Source organism: Hibiscus syriacus, unplaced genomic scaffold, assembly GCF_006381635.1.
Source record: "Hibiscus syriacus cultivar Baekdansim isolate YM2019G1 unplaced genomic scaffold, ASM638163v2 tig00117012_pilon, whole genome shotgun sequence".
Taxonomy (NCBI): domain Eukaryota; kingdom Viridiplantae; phylum Streptophyta; class Magnoliopsida; order Malvales; family Malvaceae; genus Hibiscus; species Hibiscus syriacus.
The window spans coordinates 2,352,384-2,358,352 of record NW_024063524.1 but is presented as its reverse complement, the minus strand read 5'-3'; the positions used below and the strand labels follow the sequence as shown (position 1 = coordinate 2,358,352).

At 38.8% G+C, this 5,969-nt stretch overlaps 1 pseudogene; it reads left to right on the top strand.

Annotated features, from left to right (window-relative positions):
* The first annotated feature begins 323 nt into the window (after positions 1–323).
* On the top strand, positions 324–5,714 carry LOC120195366 (annotated as a pseudogene).
* Positions 5,715–5,969: the final 255 nt, after the last annotated feature.

Genomic DNA, 5,969 nt, shown 5'->3' with positions numbered 1-5,969 from the left:
ACATCATAATTTAAGTAATTAAATAATTAAAAAAATGAAAAATAACAGAAAAAGAAACGTAGTATAGCATATAAAACTTTGGGACAGTAAAAAAGAGGTGACTAAGAAAGAACAGCGACCCCTTCTCTCTTTTCTGAGTTTCTCTCGTGAATGTTCCAACTCGTATCATTTTGTTTTTTATAATTCACAATTCAGCTTTTGATTAGAAAAACAAAATAAGAGAAGGGGTGAGTGCTGCAAACACACAAATATAGTGAGAAAAAGATAAAGGAAAAGAAAGAGGGAATTGAAGAAGCTTTTCAATTACCATAGAAGAGACAACGATGTCTAAAGGCTTTCATTCTCTGCAACTCTTAGCAAGGTCTGCGGTCTGCCTACAAACTTCTTCTCTCTCACACAGATTACTACTTTAATGTTTTTTTATGTATAGCCAGAGCTGAAAATGATAAAAGTGGTTACAACAAATTCGAAAATATTAATCAACAAAAACCCATTTGCTTAACTTTTCTTTTTCCTTCACTTAACTGACAGAATACCATCTTCTTTTTGGTTGTCTTTCTTTTTATGACTGCTTTTCAAGATGGGTGTTGTTTTGATTTTTTTTTTGTGAGTTAACTTATGGATCCGTTTCTTAGCAGGAAAAAAGGTGAGAGGAAGGTGTTGCTTCAGAGATCATGAAGAAGTTATTGGTATGTGAGTAGCGATTGTTTCTGCAAGGCTAGCCATTAAATTCCAATTCTAGAGAGGCAAAAATTCAACGAAATTCCATGTCCCAAGATTACCACCACCAAGCAGCTGGCATCTTCGGCTTCTCCAATGGCTTCGAGAGATCAGCGGCGGCCATAAGCCACCAAGAGCAGCAGCAGCAACTTCACTTGGCACAACAGATCGGGAGAGATAAACTGAGAGTTCAGGCTTTGAGCCACCACCTCCGCCATTAGTAGGACCGAAGAGGAAGAATCAAATGCTCTTCCTCTTTACGAAACACCAGGCATGTTATCATCCGAAATGTTCTACTTCCCATCGGGCGTGGCTGCCACCGCCTCCTCGAGTACTGATTTATTAGACCAGCCTTTACAGGCTAATTTTCAAGGACAAAGGCCACCGACTAATACCAACGAGTGGTACAGCAACAGGCAAGGTGTTGTTGTCGGGGGTTTGGGACAGTTAGGTGAATCAAAGAGCCACAATAACCGTGACAGTTTAGCTCAACAGCAATTACCACCAAGCATGAATGCCGACTCGCCAGCTGCCATGCATCTTTTCCTCATAAATCCACAGCCAAGGTCACCATCTCCTCCTCCTCCGTCAAATTCTCTTCAAGGGTTTAATGTATCAGGTCCAGCAGGAAATTTTCCTCCTCAGTTCACTTGGGTTCCCGATAGTTCCCATGAAGGAGGTAACTCAAGTGAAATCGGAGGTACAGTTGTAGAAGGCCAAGGCCTTTCACTATCTTTATCATCTTTGCAACACTTGGAAGCCGCCAAAGCCGAAGAATTGAGGATGCGAGATGGTGGGTTACTGTATTATAACCAAGGAGGAGGCCCTTCTGCTACTGTTAGCCCTCAGTTTCAGTACAAGCATTTGGGTAGCCATCATCATCAGCAGCCACTGCATTTGCAAGGTGGAGTAGGACAAAACCATCAGGTTCACGGTGGGTACGGCTCCTCATTAGGAATGGTCAATGTGTTGAGGAATTCAAAGTACGTTAAAGCCGCTCAAGATTTGTTAGAAGAATTCTGTAGCGTGGGAAGAGGCCAGTTGAAGAATAAAACTCTCGGCAGAAACAACACAAACCCTAGTTCTAATCCGGGTAGTGTCGGCGATGACGGTTCTACATCAACAAAGGATCTCCCTCCTTTATCAGCAGCTGATAGAATTGAACATCAAAGACGGAAGGTCAAACTTTTATCCATGCTTGATGAGGCATGTAATCTAATCTCTTTTCTTCTCTATCTTCCAAGAGTCAATGACCCAATAATCTTTCTTTAAGCGATTATTTTTTTCAAATAAAGAAAACCCAGATAAAGCAAAACCGGCTGGTGCAGTCTGCTACTCAATAGGATCTAGTTGTTACAGTTTGATTAAGCCTTTTTCACTTTGATTTTTCTATTAAAAAAATCTGGGGCTATACTTTGATGACTATTATGCTGGTGCGACGTTCCTTCTGAAACTGAAGTTGACTATTAACCCACCATATTACATACAAAACTTATTATGAAGCTACCGCAAATAAAATATTGCAATGAAAGCCATTGATATATTATAACTCGGTTGACTCAGTCTCATTTTCTCTTTCTTTTATTCTATATTTGTTTCTGTTTAGGCACCCAAGCTATAATGGGAGAAAGAAAGTGTAGGATATTCTTTGTTCTCTCTTTCACCGTAGAGCAATCTTTGATTTATGCATTTATTCTTTTGGGGGTTTCCTTAAACAGCAACTAAGTAATGTCAAAATGATTTTTTGGGGTGTTGTAAATTTTCAAATCGGAACTTGCCATTCTCTTCCTCCAATGTCATGTCATTTTTGTTATTATTATTATACTTTCATTGTGAACTGTGATTAACAAAAATGTAAAATAAAAACGATCTGGTTTGAGCAGGTGGACCGGAGGTACAACCATTACTGTGAACAAATGCAAACGGTGGCGAACTCATTTGATCTAGTGATGGGGTTTGGTGCAGCGGTACCTTACACAGCCCTGGCTCAGAAGGCAATGTCGAGGCATTTTAGGTGCTTGAAAGATGCCATATCCGGACAACTGAAGCATAGCTGTGAGGTGTTGGGTGAAAAAGATGGAGCATCCGGCATAACCAAAGGAGAGACACCGAGGCTAAGGATGTTAGAACAAAGCTTAAGACAACAAAGAGCGTTCCATCAAATGGGTATGATGGAACATGAAGCTTGGAGACCCCAAAGGGGACTGCCTGAACGATCTGTCAACATTTTGAGGGCCTGGCTTTTCGAACATTTTCTCCACCCGTACGTTTGCCCTTTACCTATATTATCTGACACTGGTCTAGCAATAGAATCTGCATCTTTCTTAATTCAGTGAATATTAAATGCATATAGAAAAAGGAAGCTAAAAGGGTTGAAAAACAAGCTATCAGATTATTTAAGTATATGACATAATGACACTTTATTAGCCTCACAAAATCCAAGTTTTGGTTTCCTACTTTGTCATTCTTACTGGTTTGTGTTTAGAGAATACGGTAATGCAGTGTCCTTGGGATTCATGTCTCGTCAGCCATAAAGCTGTTAAAAACATTCATTTTCTCTCTTTACTTTGTCACTCAAAGACCCAGATCGTTATTTAAAAAGAACGTTATTAAAGCATCTTATCACAGATGAAACACCTGCTTAACCCTTGTTTTCACTGTCTAATATTTTCATAAACATAGTAACATACAGAAATGAAAGAAAAGAAAAACCTTTTTTTCTTTTCTTTTTTGTTGTTAATGAAGAACTAGTATATATTATATTTATATGCATGTAAATAATAATGAGAGAGATGTTGATAGTTTCTGTTGTCCTCTTTACTTCTGCAAAAAATGCTGCTGCTGCTGCTGCTGTGTGATGATCTTTCTTTATCTTAGATTCTCACGCCCATGCATGGTAAATAAAGAAAGGTTCAATTGCATCTATGGCGGTACATAATGATTGGTGTCACTTTATACGGTTTTAGGCAATGACTCTGATGTCATTTTCTGGTCTCTTTCCCAGGTACCCAAGCGATGCAGATAAGCATCTGTTGGCTCGACAGACAGGCTTATCGATAAATCAGGTTGGTCTTTTCTCTCACTTTCACTGCACATTATTAAACAAACCACACATATTTGTAAAAAAGAAAGAAAGAAAGAAAGCAAAACTTTTATGAATGAACCATCAGTAAGTTCAGAAGAACTTGCATGGATTTGGGTTTTATTTCTCTTGTGTGTTTTTTAGGAGAAAAAAGGAGTTTTATATCGTTCCAGTTAGAAAATAATTAAAAAAAATACGTTACTTATGATTCTTATCTCGAAGGACATACATTCTGATTTCTGAAATGAAAGCCATAAATACTGAATGGGGAAGAAACATAGCAGATAATATTTAAAAGGCAGAGACAAAGTACAGAAATAGATGAGACATGAAAGTTTGCCACTCTCTCTCTCTCTCTCTGAGCTTTTCTCTCTCATATCAAATACTTGGTATCATCTGAGCGGACTCATGAAAAAAATTCAGGGATTGTAAGAGTTTAGGGGTGACACTTTTGAGGGGTGACACTTGTATTAGGGGTGACACTTGTGGAGGGGTTACCTGAATACCCGGATACCATGAAAGTCCGCCCTTAGTTAGGGGTTGCCTGGGATACCCCGAACACCATGGAGGTCTGTCCCTGGATATGACACCCTCCAACCACATCATAAAGCTTCATAAATACACCAAATATATATATATATATATATATTACGTAACATACTAATTTGAAGAGTGTGTTCATAGTAAATACTAATTAACTAGAATCTGATAAGATGGTTAAGTGTTAAGTAAAGGGGGGTAATTCTTAGTAAGTTAGGCTATTTCTTTTTCCAGTATTTTAGTTTGCATGGAAAGACAAACACCTAATTCTAGTCCCATGTCTATTGTAATTTGTAAGTCAGTAGTGATTGTAGGCCATAAATGGAGGAGTCCCCTCTGATCATCACTGCTTTTTGGAGCTTTCTGTAAGAAACAGACATCATGGAGCAACTTGCGAGGAAAGATATTATAATAGCTAGCTCAGAATCAGTCTTAATTATTTATTGTTTCCTGGAGTCCCTTTTTTGTGTTTTGCTTTTGGACTGGTTCATAATGTACAACTTTAAGCTGCTACAATTTATAATATGCATTGTTTGCATGTAATGTGTATCCATTCTTTAAATATGGTACTGAATTGTTGTTGTTTGGGAATTTAAATGCATGTGGTGCAATGTAATGAAAATGTGTTTTTTTTTGCAGGTTTCAAATTGGTTCATAAATGCCAGGGTTCGGTTGTGGAAACCCATGGTGGAAGAGATGTACCAGCAAGAGTCTAATGAAGAAGAGGGGATATAAAGAAAGGAACCCCAAGGATAGCAACAATATTTCACAGACATCAACGCCTTCGACAACACCGCCACTTACGGCTTCAACAACGACGGTACCAGCAGGCGCAAGATTCGAAATCAATGCCATGGAAAACGACCCTTCTTCTCTCGTCGCAATCAGTAAACAATGCTTCTTGCAACACCAAGCCAACGACGCCATTATTAGTACTACTTCCACTACTACTAACACCTCCACCACCGACGTCACTGCAACGGAGGTGGCGCCACCTGTCTCCCAGCCTTTCACCACCACAATCCATCATGACTCGGATGTCCACCAAAGATTTTTAGCTGGCGTCGATGACACATGCCATCGTGGAAGCAGCATTGTTGCAGCAGATTATGGGACCACCATCACTGGTAACACTGACATCGGTTCAACTCTCATAAGGTTCGGGACCACGGCTGGTGTTGTATCTCTCACTCTAGGGCTACGCCATGCTGGGAACATGCCCGATAAAGCTTCTTCTTTCTCGGTTACAGACTTTGGGGGCTGTTAATTTCAATCACATATTCCATAGTATTCTCTTGAAATAGAAAAAAACCATTAATCCCATTCTCATTTCTTTTTTGTTCCTTCAATTTTATTAAGAAACAAAAGTTGCGTAACGATAAACGTAGCGTCAAGCTAGCTGTTGCATTTGGCGTTTTTATTATAATTGTACAGTATTTTGCTTTTACTCATCTATCTAAACATAACATTTTGTTAGGTAAAGGAAGGACGATAGATTGATTATCCTATATGTTCTTCCAGTTTTGTTATTTTTATTATAACGACAAGCTTACAGTGACACAGATTGGCTATTCATTAGCTACCTTTTATATAGGCGTTATTATATATAAAAAAATCTTTTATTATT